Genomic DNA, 17,876 nt, shown 5'->3' with positions numbered 1-17,876 from the left:
ACACACACACACACACACACACACACACACACACACACACATACACACACAGCCTTGATGTGTGTGTATTCTAACATCCATGCCAGTACAGACAATGCTATATTTTGTCAACATTACTGACTTTCTATGTGTATTGATTTATTTGTTTACAGTCACACGTTCATAACTAAAGGTATAAGAAAGGGAAGCATAAGAAAAAACAGGGCATTACTGGACAATATAGCTGGATATATACCACACTATTTATAAAGTGTTATAAATTAAGGGCTGTTTTGTTACAAAGGGGATATCTGATGATGTTCATACATAGGATACAGAGGGTAAAACCACTTAATGGGCATAGAGAGAGAGAAAGAGAAACAGAGAATGTATCTATGTATATGTGTCGTATACATATATAGATCTACCTCACTAGATTGGCACATAATGCTAACAGCAAGAAAGCTGAAAAGGTTCACATCAGAAATGCCACATGCAACCAACAAAAAACAAACAACAACAAAAATAAGAAATACCAACTCAGAAAATGTACAATCCCTGGAGACAGTGAATATTCCCACACCCAGGGATTGTCGACCTTGCACAACTGTCAACCTTTTGTGATCAGCTTTCTTTCCATCGATATTCTGGTGTGTTGACCTACTAAGGTGTTTTTAAATAAATACATACACACACACACACACACACACACACACACACACACACACACACACACACACACACACACACACACACACACACACACACATATCAATAGATAGATAGATAGATAGATAGATAGATAGATAGATAGATAGATACGTATGCATATGCCCCTTTGTATGTGCATGTCTATGTGAAAGTCTTACTATACAACTGTAGGTGTTTCTGTATATTTATCTATCTGTTTGAGTGTCTGTCTGCTATCTGTTTATCTTCCTGTTTGTGGAACATAATAAAATACTGGCTTAAGTCTGTATAAACTCAATGCGCCATAAATGAACTAGTGAATTTGCCCAATGCTGACAGACAGGTCCATGTAAATGATAATATGAATCAGAGCTGCATCATCTCACAGCGTGGTTGTGTTTTCTTTTCTACAGCTATCACTAGCAAAATGCTACAAAATCAGGTATGGCTTACTATAGCAGTTACCGACAACGTGCGTGTGGTATACTAAAGATTTATCCATAGTTGGTGTGGTTTAATCATGAAGGTGAAGCCCGAGTGATTAAACAAATCAACCATAGGTAACTCTTCAATATACCACATGCACATTATCAGTAATTGCTATTATACAATGACATTATTTAAGAAAAAAATCACTTATTTTTCTTAAATAATTTTTTTGTATAATGGCACTGTGGTGTTCTTCCATGTTGTTTCCTGATTCTGCCCTTTGATGATGTACTGTGCTTACACGTGGAACTTTTGTTCCCATTCTCACACAGTACAGCACTGCTTTAGCAAGCAAGCAATGGAGAAAGGACCATCTGTGTTGCTATTTTCTTTGGAAGAAAAACAACTGTAACCTCTCAACAATTTGCAGCTATGAGAGAGACAGAAAAGTACAAGGAAAATCAGGTATGTTTTAGTTTCAGAATGTACCTGATTTTCCCTTGCATTTTCTCTGGTATCGTACTTACCTCTTCATCTTTTATTAGAGAAAAAATGTGAATGTGTGTGCATTTTCTGAATGAAAGAAAGTCTGTAACAGAAATGCCTTTCATTATTTAGTGACTTTGTTCCTCAGCGATTTGTCAGAAAAAACAAATTTTATGAGAAATGAAGTCATTAAATAATGACTTTTTTTTAGTTTCAGAGTCTTTCATTCAGACTAATGCTTGTGTAAGAGATAGCAATTAAAAAAAAAACAGTCTGTCCACTCAATGATACTTTAGCGGCCGGACTTTTACCATTGTTATATTCTCGATTTACAATGGGCACGCTGGTTGGGCTGACCAAGCAGCGTGCTCATTTTTGAATGTTAATGGCTAGTCATTGTATAATATAATTTAAGACATATTTATTTATTTATCCATATATCTGTCTGTCTTTCTAATTTCCTATTACTAAACAAGTATAACCGCATATCCTTATCTGATAGATGACAAGAATGGTATAAAGTTTGGTATCCTATTAGAGAAATAGGGTAATAACATATGACAGGTACATATTGCACATTGTATTTGGAGTCCATTAATAAGGGGGAGATAAAAAGTGCAAATACGTTGCTGAGAAGTCGAAGGAGAAGCAAGGATGGGTGGTGTTATCGAGTTTTTCCAGCACTCATTGAGGAGTAGTCTATTGTATGGCATGCGTGCAGAAGAAGGCATCATAGTCCTTCATATGGCATTAATCAACCAATATTTGTTAAGAATGGAATGACATTTACCTTCCTCTCAGCAGGGGCTTGATGTGACTTATTTTACAGAACAGTATACACTCTGAAAAAGATATAAGATGGCTTTAATGCTTATGAAAACAGGTGCAGAAACACTCAGATATGCATGCTATAATCATGTTGGACTGGAACTGTACAAGGAGTTTTTCAATTAGCAATGAGGGTTATGACTGGCTTGTGAATCGAAACTAGTTTGTATCAGACAATTTAAAACTAGTTTGTTAAAGTATTTGAGAAATGGATTCAAGAAATTCAGCTTGAGATCAAAACTTAGGAAATGGAATTTTAATCCACATTTTAGGCCTCACTGAGAACACATTAGCAAATGGTTATGGTCAATGACTAGACATATTATTTGTAATATATTGGTAGTTTTTTAGCTACCTCTGTGTAGCACAAGTTAAAAAAACAAAGTGCATAATAATAAAATGTCTCTTGGCTTTAAAATCTGTCATACATTTTGCTCTGTCACACATATGACAGCCAACATTAAACTGTACATATTAACAACCAATGACTCTTAAAGCTGTTTAACACTTTGCTCTGCTGTGCTTTTGTGTTTTGTGCTGCCATCTGTAGGTTTCCAGTGCATTTCTGAGGTACTGCTATCTGTGTGGCAGAATGCTTCTCGCTAATGCCAATGTTCTTACATATGAATGTTACACAACCTTGGTAAAGTTAGGTTGTTACATATGAACTTCACTAGAACAAAGTTATTTTATTCTGAATTTGAGAATAATCCATATATGCAGTATATTTCAAATTACTTTATTGCTGAATTACAAATTGCTTTACACATTATTTTGTCTGGTAGTAGTCATTTTTTCTGATTTTCTCAAGATAATTTGCTTTAAGGATGGAAAACAGTATGAATCTTTGTAATCATCGCAATGACACTAAGTGTGGTGGGGGGGCTGGTGCTTGTCCAGGTAGCTTAGTCACTGAACTCCCGCTCTTGCAAAATATTAATACATTTTAGAAGAGTATATATAAAATGAACTTCAAGCTTTTGAATCACTGTAATTTTATCAAGGTGTAGTGCCTTTGGAGTAATTAACCCAGCTTTGGCCTTTTAATGAATGATTCAAATTTTAAAGTACTTCAGTAGTTGAAGATGTTTTTGCTAATTATTCATTTTGATTCAATAAATCCTACAAGGTCCATTTACACTGTGTGCATGTTGCGCAATGTTTTGGATTCAGTAAGCAGCACACACCACTGCACAAGCAAGGTAAACACTGTGGCGTGCTAATTACAGCATAAGCAGCTGAATTGTATGCTAATCAACCAATCCAAGAATGAGTAGCTATTCAACAAGATATAAAGAAACCATTTAGACTCAGTGCTGGTTTTCCTGTAAATTGCAAAACCTATTGGAATACAGCCATGGAAAGGAGTCTACACAGAAAGAATGCTAGGGGCTACTGTTGCTTTAATTCATGTGTATGTGTGACAGGCTGAAGTCTATGCAGCTGCTGCTGCTGCTAATAGATCAAGGCCAAGAAGGAGAAGAGTTTTCAGACCCCATTTAACTTTTCATAACCTACATGATGTGGAAATTGTAGAGTGCTACAGGGTGGATACAGACACACTACAAGAACTCTGCAACCTCTCAACTCAGACCCAGGGCAAACCAAAGGATACCCTTCCCTATGGAGACAAAGGTATGTGTAGCACTTAGAATCTTAGCTACAGGTACCTTTCAGAGACCGACGGGGACATGTTGCTAGTGTCATAGGCATCAGCATCCAGGATCCTCCATCATTTCCTGAATGCTATGCTCCAACGTGATGGTGACCACATATGTTTATGCTCTATTCCTGAGTATAGGGCCAGAAATATGCAGGAGTTCTACCATTTAGCACACTGCCCTGAAGTACTGGGTGCCATAGATTACACAAATATAGAAATTAAGGCACCACCCAAGGAACAGGGAATGCTTCCACTTTATTAACTGCTAAGTCGTGTGTAATGCCAAGCGAACCATCCTGAACATGTGTGCTGACAACTCTGGCAGCTATCACGACTCACATATCTGGCATACCTCCCAAGCATATTAGATGTTCACAAGGAGGATATCCCACAGAGTCATTTACTGGGGGATGCAGGTTATGCACTGGAACCCTGGCTGGTGACACCCATCAGAAATGTCCACACATCCCCACTAAAGAATGCCATAATGAGGCATATGCTCAAATAAGAAATATCATAGAACATGTGTTTGGGCTGTTGAAGTCACAGTTCTAGTGCCTAGATACATTTGGGGAGCCCTGCAGTACAATCCCACAGATATGTACTGAAATATTCACAGTATGTGCTATGCTACGCAACATCATCCTGAGAAAACAGCTTCCAGAAAGATCAGCAAAAGGAAGGAGCATACATCCCACCACCAATCCCAAGGTCACCATAGCCACAAGCAGATGAGGATTCAGAGGGGGAAGCAGCAGCTGTTGTGGGTGTAGACAGATGTAGGCATGCTCAATATGCCACTGCATTGGCTAAGAGAGAATGCATAGCACACTCACTGACCATCTAAGGGTCTAAAACCTTCCTCCTGTGCACATAAATATACTAACACTGATGCCAGGTAACTCTCACAGTCTTTACCTCCCCATGTATTGGCTGTGTACTGCTTATATTAAACAAGATCAGCCCTGAACTAAAATTGTTGCAACTGCTGAATTCACAAAGTAAGTAGTGAACCTGGAGTGTATTGAGTAATAATATGAATGAGTGGTGTAGAAAAGAGCATGTATTGTAACTTTAAGAAGCATTTCAAAGTAAGGGCATGTGCATATAAATAGAGAGCATGTGCAGGCAGCAGTGTCGTTTTCAGTGAACAGCCAGAGTGTTAACTTGTATGAGTGCGGTAGTCAGTCTGTTTAGAAGTTTATTTAAGTTTAAGCTACTAAGCCTCAGTCCTGATGCTTTTGTATATACTAAAGCTGCTTGAACTGAACTCACAACTGTTCATCTGTTTTATCCTGACTGGATGAGCCAGAAGCGGGATGTCTGAATGACATGGTGGTAGAACTAGCATGTCTGAATGACATGGTACCAGAAGTGGTGTATCTGAATGGTATGGTGTTAAAAGTTTTATCTCGACCTGCTGAAATGATTGAAATAGGTCAGAAATGAATTTCAGGTAATAAAAAACTCACATAAATGATTTATTTCATAAAGAAAATGATACAAAGCATTTGCAAAGTACAAAATGCATTATTAATCAAAGGAAAAGCACAAAATGCATTATTGATTAAACAAAATGTTTGAAACCACGGTATATGATAAAATTATTCGAAATACTTATGAGGGCATTCAGAACTACATCTGATTTGCATAACAAGCATGTTAAAGTAAAACGAGCACAAAAAAGGTATAATCAGCATGATAAAAGTCAAAGGAGCATAACAAGTATAATAAAAGGGCAAAATGAGCATGGAAAAGCAAACCAGTTGCATTTCTTTAGTAAACAACTACATTTTTTGATATGAGCTACTATTTCACATCGACTAAAGCTATTCAGAGGATAATAGAGTTGTTCAAAGTATCGCAGAGTGTGCAAAGTGTCTGTAGTGTGTGTTTTATTACTGTACAATCATTTCAGTTTACTGCGTGCAAAGTACAGTTATTTGGCAAACAGCAGTCATTTCAAAGTGTTTCTTACACTATACAGAGTTATTTTGCAAACACAGTCATTTCAAAAAGCTTCTTTTGCTGTGTACAGTTCATTTGCAAAGTGCAGTCATTTCAAAGTGTTTCTTACACTGAGTTTCTTGAGCTGTGTCAGTCACTTCGAAGTGTTTCTTACAATATATAAGGGTGGTTTCACAAAGTACAGTGATTTCAAAGTGTTCTTGTGCTATGGAACTTATTTTGCAAAGTGCAGTTATTTTGGAGAGTCTATTGTGCTGTTGAGCGTAATTGCAAGTTTCTATCATACATTTCTGATGTAGTGTATGTCTGTACATAATTCTAAGAGTCTTTATTACTGTGTGTTGGCATGGCAGAGGCACTTCACAGACCTGATCCACTTGTGTTTGATCATAATATTGTAGAGAACTGGAGAGTATTTGAGAAGAAATATGGTATTTTCATACAAGCATCTTTTTCTGATAATGATGCACATATGAGGGGATTTACTCTGCTTAATCTAGCGGGGTCAGAAGCTGTAGGAAGAGAGCATTAATTTGTGTATGCACCAAAAGTGTATGAAGGGGGGGGCTGCCATATTGTTTTACAAGCTGAATCAAGGGAGGACTTGAAACATAAATTTAGAGAAATGTGTAACTCCCAGATAAATGTTACATTGGAGAGACACTTATTTTATACAAGAGACCAAAAGCCAGGAGAAACCTTTACAGCTTACATTACTGACTTGAGAAAGAAAGCTAAAACGTGCAAATTTGGTGATTAAAAAGACAAGTTGATAAAAGACAGGCTTGTGTGTGGTGATAATAATGCTGCGATGAGAAACACTTTGCTTTGAGACAGTGATTTAACATTGAGCAAAGCCATAGGGATTTGTCAAATACACGAGCTTACAGAAAGGCACAAAAATATGCTTGCAAGTGATAACAGCATGGTTTCAGCGGGTCTATGTCAGCTTATCGAAAGCTGAGAAGAGCAAACTCTCTTTGATCGAACCATAAACGTCAAACAACCTAAATAGCGAAGACACGAAACAGCGATTTTTTTCCCAGGGAAAAAAAATCGCTGGGCCGTTTTTGGCAGTTTTCCATTTCCTCCACTGTGGTGTGATTTTGGAATTGGTATATTTAAGTAGGAGTGGGGGCAAAGCCACCTCTTTATGTTGTGTTTTCATTCTTTTTTTTTTTGCGGAACATCAATCTTTTACCCTGGGAAAAAAATTGCTGTTCTGTGTCTTCGATATTTAGGTTGTTCGACATTTAGGGTTCGATCAAAGAGCATTCACTCTTTTTAGCTTTTGATAAGCTAATATAGACCTGGTTTCAGCAGCCTCTAGAGCAAATTTAGACAGCATGTAACAAGTGGATAACAGGAACAGGCCCAAGCATATGGCAGCTGCAGCCCCTGTGGGATTTCCAAGGAGAGCCAGTACCAGCAATTTCTAAGACTAACTCAGTAAAATGGACATGCTCAATGCAGAATAAGGGTTAGTCAGCAAAATCCAAGTCAAATCTCATTGTTAACTGTCATAATTGTAGTGCCAATCACAAGTCCAAAAGAGAAAAGTGCTTAGCATTTGATCAGCAATGCCACAACTGTAAAAAATGGAACCACTTTCAAAAGCTTTGCAAATCAAGCAAGCCTCACTCATCTATTAAGAAGGGTCACTCAGAAAAGCAAGTTGGTCATATACAAACTACAAAGCAACTTTTAGAAAAATAAAACAAAAAGCAAAAAACAACCAGCCAGGTTCCCACACACGTTTAGTAACAATGACGTCTTGGCCAAAGCCTTCAAAGAGTGAAAACTTCTCAGAGACACTTGCCTTATATACACATATATAAAGACAGTTAACACTCAGTTACATATTTAAATAAAAAATCTACAACTACACTCTTCATTTAACCCTTTAGAGGACAGACTATCACACTTTAAAATGTAGACAGATTCTTTGAATAACAATTGATTCTTTAAAATTAATCAATTGTTATTCATAGAATCTGTCTACATTTTAAATTTTGATACTCTATTCCCTAAAAGGTTAAATGAGGAGTGTAATTGGAGACTTTTTATTTAAATATGTAATTGAGTGTTAATTGTCTTTATGCTTGTGTATTTAAGGCAAGTGTTTCTGAGAAGGGTTGGGAGGGTGGCCTAATAGTTAAGGTGTTTGTCTTACAAACGCAAAGTGCAGGGTTTGAGTCTCACAAGGGATAATTGGCTAGGCTTAAAATGGCTCACAAGAGCAGATAGCTTAGTACTAACCTATGAACCTATAAGAAGTTTTTACTCCTTGAAGGCTTTGGCCAAGACGTCAGAGTGTTATCAAATATATGTGGGAACCTGGCTGGTTGTTTTTTGCCTTTTAATCATATAGAAAGCTGTAACTCTACTTTCTATGTAGATGTTGTATCAGTGGTTGGTGAAAATGTTAATGCAGTAGATTTGTTGGCAAAGAACAAAGGGTTTTGTAGTGTCCTGATTAATGGTAAAGCCACAGAGCTCAAAGTGGACATTGGTTCAAAGTGCAATGTCACATATCTACAATTAAGTACAGTCCACAAAATAATTTACCGACCTGAATCTTGCCCTTCCTTGTCCTCTATAATTAGCCTATACCATCCTAATTGCCACCTCACGTCTGAAAACAAAATGCTAATGTCAGTCAACAGACCCAAACTCTCAGCCAGCCAACTGTTGTACGCTTATACTGTCTCTAAGTTATGGAATAATCTTCCTACTTCACTCAGAACTATCAGCAATCTGGCCACCTTCAAAAAATCACTCAAATCACATCTTTCCTCTCACTGGCAATGCTCTTGCACCCCATTCACTTACCTCAACTCCTCTCTCTGGAATCTCAACTTGAACCTTTTACACTACAAACTTTTCCTCTCCTTCTCTCTTCCCTACATGTTCCTTTCTGTCTCCATAGCACATCTCTTTCTCCTCTAGCCCTTCTACCCCCTCCTTTTCCACTCTATAGCACTTCTCCACTGCTAAGTATACTGCAGATACTTATACCAAATGTACCATTATAATACTCTTTAACTGAAAGCATTATTACTGCTGTTGCTATTCATTTTCTTACTTGTTTGAATGTAAAAATAATGTCAACATACCTAGTTCTATGTATAAATATTTCACTTTGTTATGTAATAATGTGGAGCTTTTCTCCCTGGGCCTCCACTGAAAATGGTCTCTTTCTAGGCTCAGTGGACATTCCCAGTTAACAAATGCAATAAATAAATAAATAAATAAATAAATAAATGTTGGCAGAAACACATGCTAGAGTAAGAGCTTGTGAACAACTTAATTTGACAAACTGTGTGAAGCTTGCTGCTTATGGAAGTGAAGAGGCTCAAACTGAAGGCTCAGTAGTGCTTTCATGCTATTCAACTGGGAACAGTTACAGCTTGCAACTCTATGTAGTCAAAAGACCTATTCAGTCATTATTAGGTCTCAGAGACAGTTTAAGAATGAAACTGCTTTCTTTTACCAAATAAGTGCACCATATAAGCACGTCCTGGTTCCAGTTTCACCGATGCTATTTTCTCAGAATATGCTGATGTTTTTGAAGAAAAGCTGGGTAAATTTCCAGTTGTGTACTCCATGAAATTGCACACAGAGGTCAGTCCATTGATCAGACCAGCGAGAAGAGTTCTAATAGCTATGCAGGACAGAGTCAAAGTCCAGTTAGATAAAATGGTGCAGCAAGGTGTGATTTGTCCAGTTACAGAAGCAACTGAATGGGTGTCTTCCATGGTAGGCACTCATAAGAAAAGCTAAGATGAAATCAGAATATGTATTGACCCAAGAGACTTAAACAAAGCATTAAACAGACCTCACCATCCTATGCGTGCAGTTGAAGAAGTTGCTACTCTAATGCCAAATACCACTATTTTTACTGTCTTAGATGCAAAGAGTTAATTTTGGCAAGTAATGCTTGATCGCAAATCTTCCTTACTGACTACATTCACCACACCGTTTGGTAGATACAGATTTCTTAGAATGCTTTTTGGAGAAAAATTCTGCCAGTGAAGTCTTTCAGTGTGCAATGGAGCAATTTTTTTCAGGCTATCTGTGTGCTATAATAATAGATGATTTATTAGTTGGAGGCAATGGTGAAGCAGAGCATGACATAAACCTCAGGGAAGTTCTGGAAAGAGCACATGAAGTGAATCTAATGTTCAGGCTTCTGAAATGTAAATTCATGCTTCCAGATGTTAGTTATGTAGGTCATTTATTTACCACTTAAGGTTTATGACCAGATCCTTCCAAAAAAACAGCTATTCTTGAGATGCCAGCTCCAGACAATGTTCAAGCCTTACAGTGATTTCTTGGTATAGTTAACTATTTGAGCAGGTTTACACCAGACTTCAGTGAGTTATCAACACCTTTAAGAGAGATGACATGCAAAAATGTTACCTGGTCATGGTTGGATCAACACCACAGAGCATTTGGTGACCTAAAACAGAAAATTACCAGTCCACCTAAGTTAAGATACTATGATATCCAAAAACCAGTAATTGTTTCCTGTGATGCTTCAAAGTTTGGTCTTAGTGCAGTTATTCTTCAAGAGGTCAGACCGTTAGCCTATGCATCTAAAACGCTTGCCCAAACTGAGATGCAGGTGCTCAAACTGAGAAAGAACTTTTTGTGCTCACATGTTCAAAGCTCCGTGATTATATTTATGGCTGAGCTATCCAAACTGAGACTGATCCTCAACCTCTAGTCACTATTTTAAAGAAGCCTATGCATATAGTTCCAGGGAGACTACAAAGAATGATGCTCAGATTACAAAAGTACAACTTCAAAATGGTCTTTACGAAAGGCAGACTTATTTATCTGGCTGACACCTTATCCAGATCACCCAGAAATACCACAAAAAAGCTTGACACAGAGAATTTTGACTTTGATGCCATGGAAGTGCATAATTTTTCTACCACAAGACTTGATGAGCTAAAAGATCATACAAAGACTGATCCAGTTGTGCAAAAGTTCAACCACTTCATCAATGTTGGATGGATGTCAAAGCTTCTTGTATACCAACAGAAGTGCAACTTTATTTTTCTTACAGAGATGAGATGTTGATGGAAGAAGGTATCATTTTCAAAGGTCCTAAAGTTGTCATTCCTACTTCCTTACACCATGAATATATCCAGATTTTGCATTGTGGATACCTAGGCTCTAAAGCTACCAAAAGAAGTTTGAGAGTACTAGTATTTTGGCCTTCTCTGTCAAAAGATATCAATAAAGTACTTTAATCTTGTTTGGTATGCAATAGTACTAAACAACATTTGCAAAAAGAGCCTGTTCAGCCAAGCCAAATTCCTGAGCTACCTTGGTCAACAGTAGCCACTGACATATTTGAGTGGAATAGTTAACATCATTTAGTGTTTGTAGACTCTTATTCAAATTGGTTCAAGATTGACCTGCCATCCACTACTGTCATTACTAAGTTGAAACATCATTTCTCAGTCCATGGTAGTGCACACAAAGTTATTTCTGAGAATGGTGCCCAGTTTACCAGTCAGCTATTTCATAAATTTGCAAAAGAGTGGGACTTTGTCCATGTTACCAGTAGTCCTTAGTACCCACAGTCAAATGGTCTGGCTGAATGTGCTGTGCAAAGTGCAAATCAATTACTAGAAAGGTCAAAGTGTGACAATACTGATGTTTTCTTGAATTTGCTTAATCTCAGACATATACTATGTGACAATTTACTTGGCTCACTGCTCAGAGACTTCTATCTAGGCAAACCAGAGCAACCTTGCCTATCAGTTCCAGTTTGTTGGTGCCTAATGTTAAAAACACCGGAGCAATCAAAGCCCAATTATTCAAAAAGCATTAATTTCAGAAGTCCAACTTTGATAAAATGAGCAGATTTCTTTGTCCATTGAATGAAGGAGAGATAGTGAGGATGCAAATGGCAAAAGGTTTTGATTGATTCGGTCAAGTGAGAGGTGTATGTGCTGAGCCGAGATCTTACTTAGTGGAATCTAAGGGTATAGAATACAAAAGGAATCACAGGCATCTTTTTCCAGTGTCTAAATTGATACCTCAGCATCGTACCTGTGATACAGACTCTAGATCTCAGAGCAATCCAGACAATGTTCCTGTTGAAGAACTTGTCTCAGTATCTGTTCCCATTCCTGATGATGTCCCAGATGTCCCTGAAGTTGAATATTCATTAGACAGTCCCTGTTGTTAAACCCAGTCCTAGTTTTTATGTCATATAATAAGGTCATATTTTCCGACCTAGTGTAAAATACACAGCAACCTGGACATGATTGTTTCATTTGTAATTAGTTCTATATAATTGCATGTCAAAGGATTATTTCTGTACAATTGCATATCAATGATTGTTGTCATTATTATAGTGTATGACTTATTTCTCAAGGAGGAGGATGTAGAACAGAGCGTGTGTTGTAACTTTAAGAAGCATTTCAAAGTGAAGGCACGTGTGTATGAATAGAGAGCATGTGCAGGCAGCAGTGCCATTTTGAATGAACAGAGTGTTAACATGTATGAGTGCAGTAGTCAGTCTGTTTATAAGTTTATTTAAGTTTAAGTTACTAAGCCTCAGTCCTGATGTATTTGTATGTAAAAAAGCTGCTTCAACCAAACCCACAACTCTTTGTCTGTTTTATCCCGACCAGACGAGCAACAAGTGGTATATCCTTGCATTTTGTTACTTGGTAGCATAAGCAAGTAAAAGGTGGGAGATTTATACAGAAATTACCTTAACATGTGACAACAGAGACTTATCTGGCTTAAATGTGTCCATTATTAAGTACCAGCCCTAGGGCATCAAAGATTCACACAGTCATACTTCTCAAAAGTAGTGATGATCACTGCATGCCCTCAGTTTAGCACCATAAATTTGTACTGGAAAATAATTAAAGAGAGAAGTTAAAAAGTAATGATATACATTGCAGTTTCAAACTTCATAACTGTCACAAGGTCATTCACAATAAAGTTGGGAAATTTTGATGTTATCAAATGTCAACATTTCTAATACCAATATAAATTACAATTACCAGTTCAACATCACAAATGTAGATATACTAAGCACTAAGACAGTTAAGCACCCTGAAAACCAGACAGAAAGCTTATGTAGCCCTGAATCGAAAAGACACAAAACAGGGATATGGCACAGTTATCATCACTTGCACAAAAGGCTGGTGAGTGTGTGTGAGTAAGAAACAGAAGCAGGCAGATATCTGGATAAACCAACAAATGGCCAGTAACAAAATGAGTTTTAAGCTGCACAGCTGAACCATGTACCTGTTGAGTGTGTGTCTGTAGGGGTCATCCAGGTGAAAATGGTGTGTGAGTGTCTGCATGTACACAGCCAAGCTCTGTGCTAGCTGTATGTCTTGGCATGTCAGACAGGTGTGAGCCATGCATGGTAGAGGTTGCAGTTCATTGCTGTCATCCTCAACCATGAGAACTGGCTTTGCCAGGAGTTGCACTGGAATGCCCACAGTCAGATGCACTGCTCCTACCTGAATGTGACTAATGTCTGCTGGACAAGCTCTCTTCACAAGGATGCCCAGGACCACCACCCCATGGCCTGCCATGTCTGGATGTTGATTGTTCCTCCACTAACAGAGCAGAGGAAGTACTGCCACTATGGGAATGTTATTTGGCATGGCCATATTGACTAACAGCAATTATGTGAGTGACCTACACCCACTAGGATGCCATTCCCCTCCCAACAGATGTTCCATCACAAACACCCCTTGTTCCAATGTGTCATCCATCTAATCAATTGAAACGGCAACATGGTGGAGGCAGTCATACATGTCAATCTGTGCTACATCTACAACCCTAAGCTTTTCTCTGGAGCACCTACAAGAACATGCCTGTGCCTCTGTGACAGTCCTAAACATACATTGAGTGGCACAGGAAAAGACCCTTGGATCAGGTGGAGGATGGACAGCATGCATCCTCCAAGCACCATTAACAACCATCTTGCATGCCACCTCACCCACACTTTGGATTAACCACACTTCCTTGATCAATTGCCTCACCCTCCTGCTGTCTAATATCTAAAGACTCACTGAAATGGGTATGCATAGGCCTGCTAGCTGTGTCCAATGGAAGTGCAGGGGATGGCTGTATGACAAGCTCAGTGTCAAATTCAACATCTGCACCCCCAACTGTGCCTCTGGTTGGCCACCATCATCATCAGAGTCTGCTGATATACTGACATCAGGTGGTAGAAGTCCCACACTTCCACTGTCAGGATCACCTGTGACAATAAACAACAGACACAGGAACAATAAATACATAAAATACTATATTCCAATAAATAGGTTCATAGGTTCATAGGTTCATACTAGGCTATCTGCCCTAGGGCATTTATAAGCCTAGCCAGAGTATGTTTGGCTTTCGCCACCCATTTTAAATTAATTTTGCTATGCCCTTTTTTGAGGTTAGTATACTGTGCCTCTGTCTAACAGTGACACAGAAGTGATACCCGGGGTAAACCTATGATCTCCCATCCACTCATCAAGACTCCTCTTGAAGAGAATCAATGAGGGACTCTGCCTAACCTGGACTGGGATTTTATTCCAGAGTGAAGGGAGGCTCTGGGTTATGAATCTGTCCCTCCAGCATGTCCTATTTATTTCGGTGCTGAGGTTCAAGTCTCTCGAGCATGTAGCTCGATGGGATTTGGATTTTTTGAGGTGCAGCATGTCCCTTAATTCCGGGTTGGACATGGCCTTATACGTCAGGCACAGGTCACCTCTGAGCAGGTGGTATGCCACTGAGTAGAGCTGGAGTTTCTTTAACCGGGCAGCATATGGCATCTGTTTGAGCACTTTGATCCTCTTGGTGAGGTACTTTTGGGGTCTTTCCAGTTGCTGCAGGTGTTTGGTAAGGTACATCCCAAAGGGGCATTGTACTCTATTATGGGCCTGATGAGGGATGAGTAAAGAGGCACGATGACCTCCCTAATCTAGATGTGAATCCCTTCATGATTAGGTGGGCTATATAAAATGTTTTTCTAACCACTTTGGCCACGTGGTTGTCAAATGAGAGATTGCTATCAACTTGGGTCCCCAGGTCCCTAATTACTTCTTCTGTACTTAATGGATTACCACCTATGTGGTAATTTGTGGCACTTTGTTTTGCCAAAGGGATGACTATACACTTTTTGGCATTTAGCTTGAGGCCATGGCTCTGGCACCAGTTGTCTGTTTCTATGAGGCCCTTTTGGAGGATGCTTGTGTCGGCTGGAGAGTCGATTATGGCACCCAGTTTGCAGTCATCTGCGAACTTGGTCAGCCACAGTCCTTCCGTGTTGGCCTGTACCTCCGAGAAATATATACCAAACAAGAGAGGTCCCAGGACTGAGCCTTAACTGGTTTGGAGTCTGACATGGCTCCAGCAATTCTAACCATGTGGGTTCTGTCCTTGAGCCAGTTTGCAACCCATCTAGTGACATAGGGGTTTATATTTAAGCTGGTGAGCTTATCTATAATGCCCGAGTGGGGTATTGTATCGAAGGCTTTTGCGAGGTCCATATAGGCTGTGTGGACCACCTTTCCTTCGTCAATGGCCTTGGTGACTGTTTCAAAGAAGTCAACCAGGTTTAAGAGGCAGGATCTGCCCTTAACAAAGCCGAACTGGGTAGGATCCAGTGTCTGTAGGTCCCCAATATCTTTATTTATGAGGTCCATGATGATCCTTTCCATAGCTTTGCAGACCAAGCTAGTCAGGCTTATGGGGCGATAGTTTTCAGGGTCCGTTGAGGCACCACCTTTGTGGAAAGGGACCACTGTTGCTGTACGCCACTCTTTGGGTACATATCCTGTAGTAAGGCTGAGATTGAACAGTAGTTTTATGTTTGGGTTTAGCTCTTCTTGGAGTTCATGTAGGACGCAGCCTGGGTCACCGTCTGGTCCCATTGATGCTGTGTTTTTTGCTGGAGAGGGCGGCTCCCACCTGAGCATCTGAGATGTCAGGGGGGCAGCACTCTGCTGGGATAGATATTTGCCCTTTTGGTGGGAGGGGAGAAGTTTGCGCTGAACCTGTCAGCTAGGATGTTGGCAATGTCTGTGGGTTCGGTGTATTTTTTGTCATTTTGGACTAATTCTGAGCATATCTGGAAATTCCCACCCAGGTTCCTAACATAACTAAAGAAAGCCTTGTGATTATCCTTAGTGTCCTGTGCAATTTTTCTCTTGAAGCTGGCCTTTGACGATTTTATGAGTGCCCTTAGTGTTTTGCTAATACTGATCAGAGATGCCTTCCCTTTTGGGGATTTTGCTCTATCATGTAGTAGCTTCCTCCTTCTGTTGTATAGTTTGTTTATGGCTGGGGTCCACCAGACAGGTTGTCTGCCTTTGGAGGACTGGGTCTTGGTTTTATTTGGGATTGCATGATCCATGCATTCCTGAAGGTGTTCATAGAATGCATTTATAAAGGATTCTGCGGTCTGGGCAGATTTTCCACAGGCCCGGGGGCTTTGAAGGATTCCACCTCGGTTTTGAGGAGTGTGAAATTTGCTTTAGAGAAGTTTTTCACTGTGGTTTTCTGGGCAGGGGGTGGGGTCGGGATGTGAATATCCAGTGATTTCAGTTTATGGTCTGATCTTACCAGTGAGGGATACACTTCTGGTCTGGAGCATAGAGTCCCCATGTTGGTGATGATCAGGTCCAGTATGTTTTCCCCTCTTGTGGGAGTGGTAACAAGTTGTTCCATAGCATTTGAGTTTATGAATTCTAGGAACCTTTGGGCAAGGGTGTTGGAGTTAGAGTAATGCTCCCAATCTATGTTTGGGTAGTTGAAGTCACCCAATATAATGGTGTTCGGAGAGACCTTCATATTTTCCAGTGTTCTCAGGAAGGCCGAGTGGGGTTCCTGGGTTTGGGAGGGTGGTCTGTAGCAGGCTATAAACTGGAAGGCAGTTTTACCCACTGTTAGTTGCACATGGATAGTCTCTGATGCTTCGTGCTTTGCCACCAACCTGGAGGTGTGGGTATCTTTGATGAATATCGATACTCCCCCTCCTTTTGTGGTTCGGTCCAAGTTTTGGGGCCGAAAAGCATGGTATGAGGTATAACCTGGTAGTGCTGGGGTGGTCTTGGGAGTCCTGAACCAGGTTTCTGTTACTGCACAGATATCAATGTTCTCCATGCTAAGGAGAGTTTCGAGTACGTGCATCTTGAGGTTTAGACTTCTGGCGTTGAGTAGCATTACTCTTAGTTTCTTATCCCTTGTGATACCTATGGAGGTGGGTTTGTCTTTTGAGCCTTGCCTAAAAAGGCACTATGGGGTAGCAAGAGCCTTTGCCAATATCCGAAAGCCCAGGGGTGACAGGTGCAAGCCGTCCCTAGCAAAGCATCGTGGCTTGTCGTGCATATCATCCCAAGCTGACAGGCATTGGATCCCCTTTGAATGACACCAATACTTAAGCCAATTGTTGAAATTGATCATCTTGTCTTCATATTGTGGCATCATTCTTGGTGAGGGTAAGATGCTACTCAAGGTCAGGGTCATACCAGCCTGGGCTACATGCTCAGAGAGCTCCTCTATGTCTCTTTTCATGTAGTCCAGGGAGGTACGTCTCAGGTCATTCACACCAGCATGGACAATGACTGAGTCATATTTGTACTTGCCTTGGAGTGACCTGAGTGCTTGTGTTATGTGGCGGATCCTAGCACCAGACAGGCTGCTCACCGTGACCTTCTCCTTGTTCAGCCTGGTGAGCGGGACGTCAGTGTGCCTGACGATAGAGTCACCTATTACAAGTGTATCATAATGCACAATAGTGCTGCCACTATTAGACAGTACAACAATACACACAACAGTCCTGACATCA

The sequence above is a fragment of the Protopterus annectens genome, chromosome 3.part1, assembly GCF_019279795.1.
Source record: "Protopterus annectens isolate FY-2018-M chromosome 3.part1, PAN1.0, whole genome shotgun sequence".
NCBI lineage: Eukaryota > Metazoa > Chordata > Ceratodontiformes > Protopteridae > Protopterus > Protopterus annectens.
Note: the sequence above shows the minus strand (reverse complement) of the source record.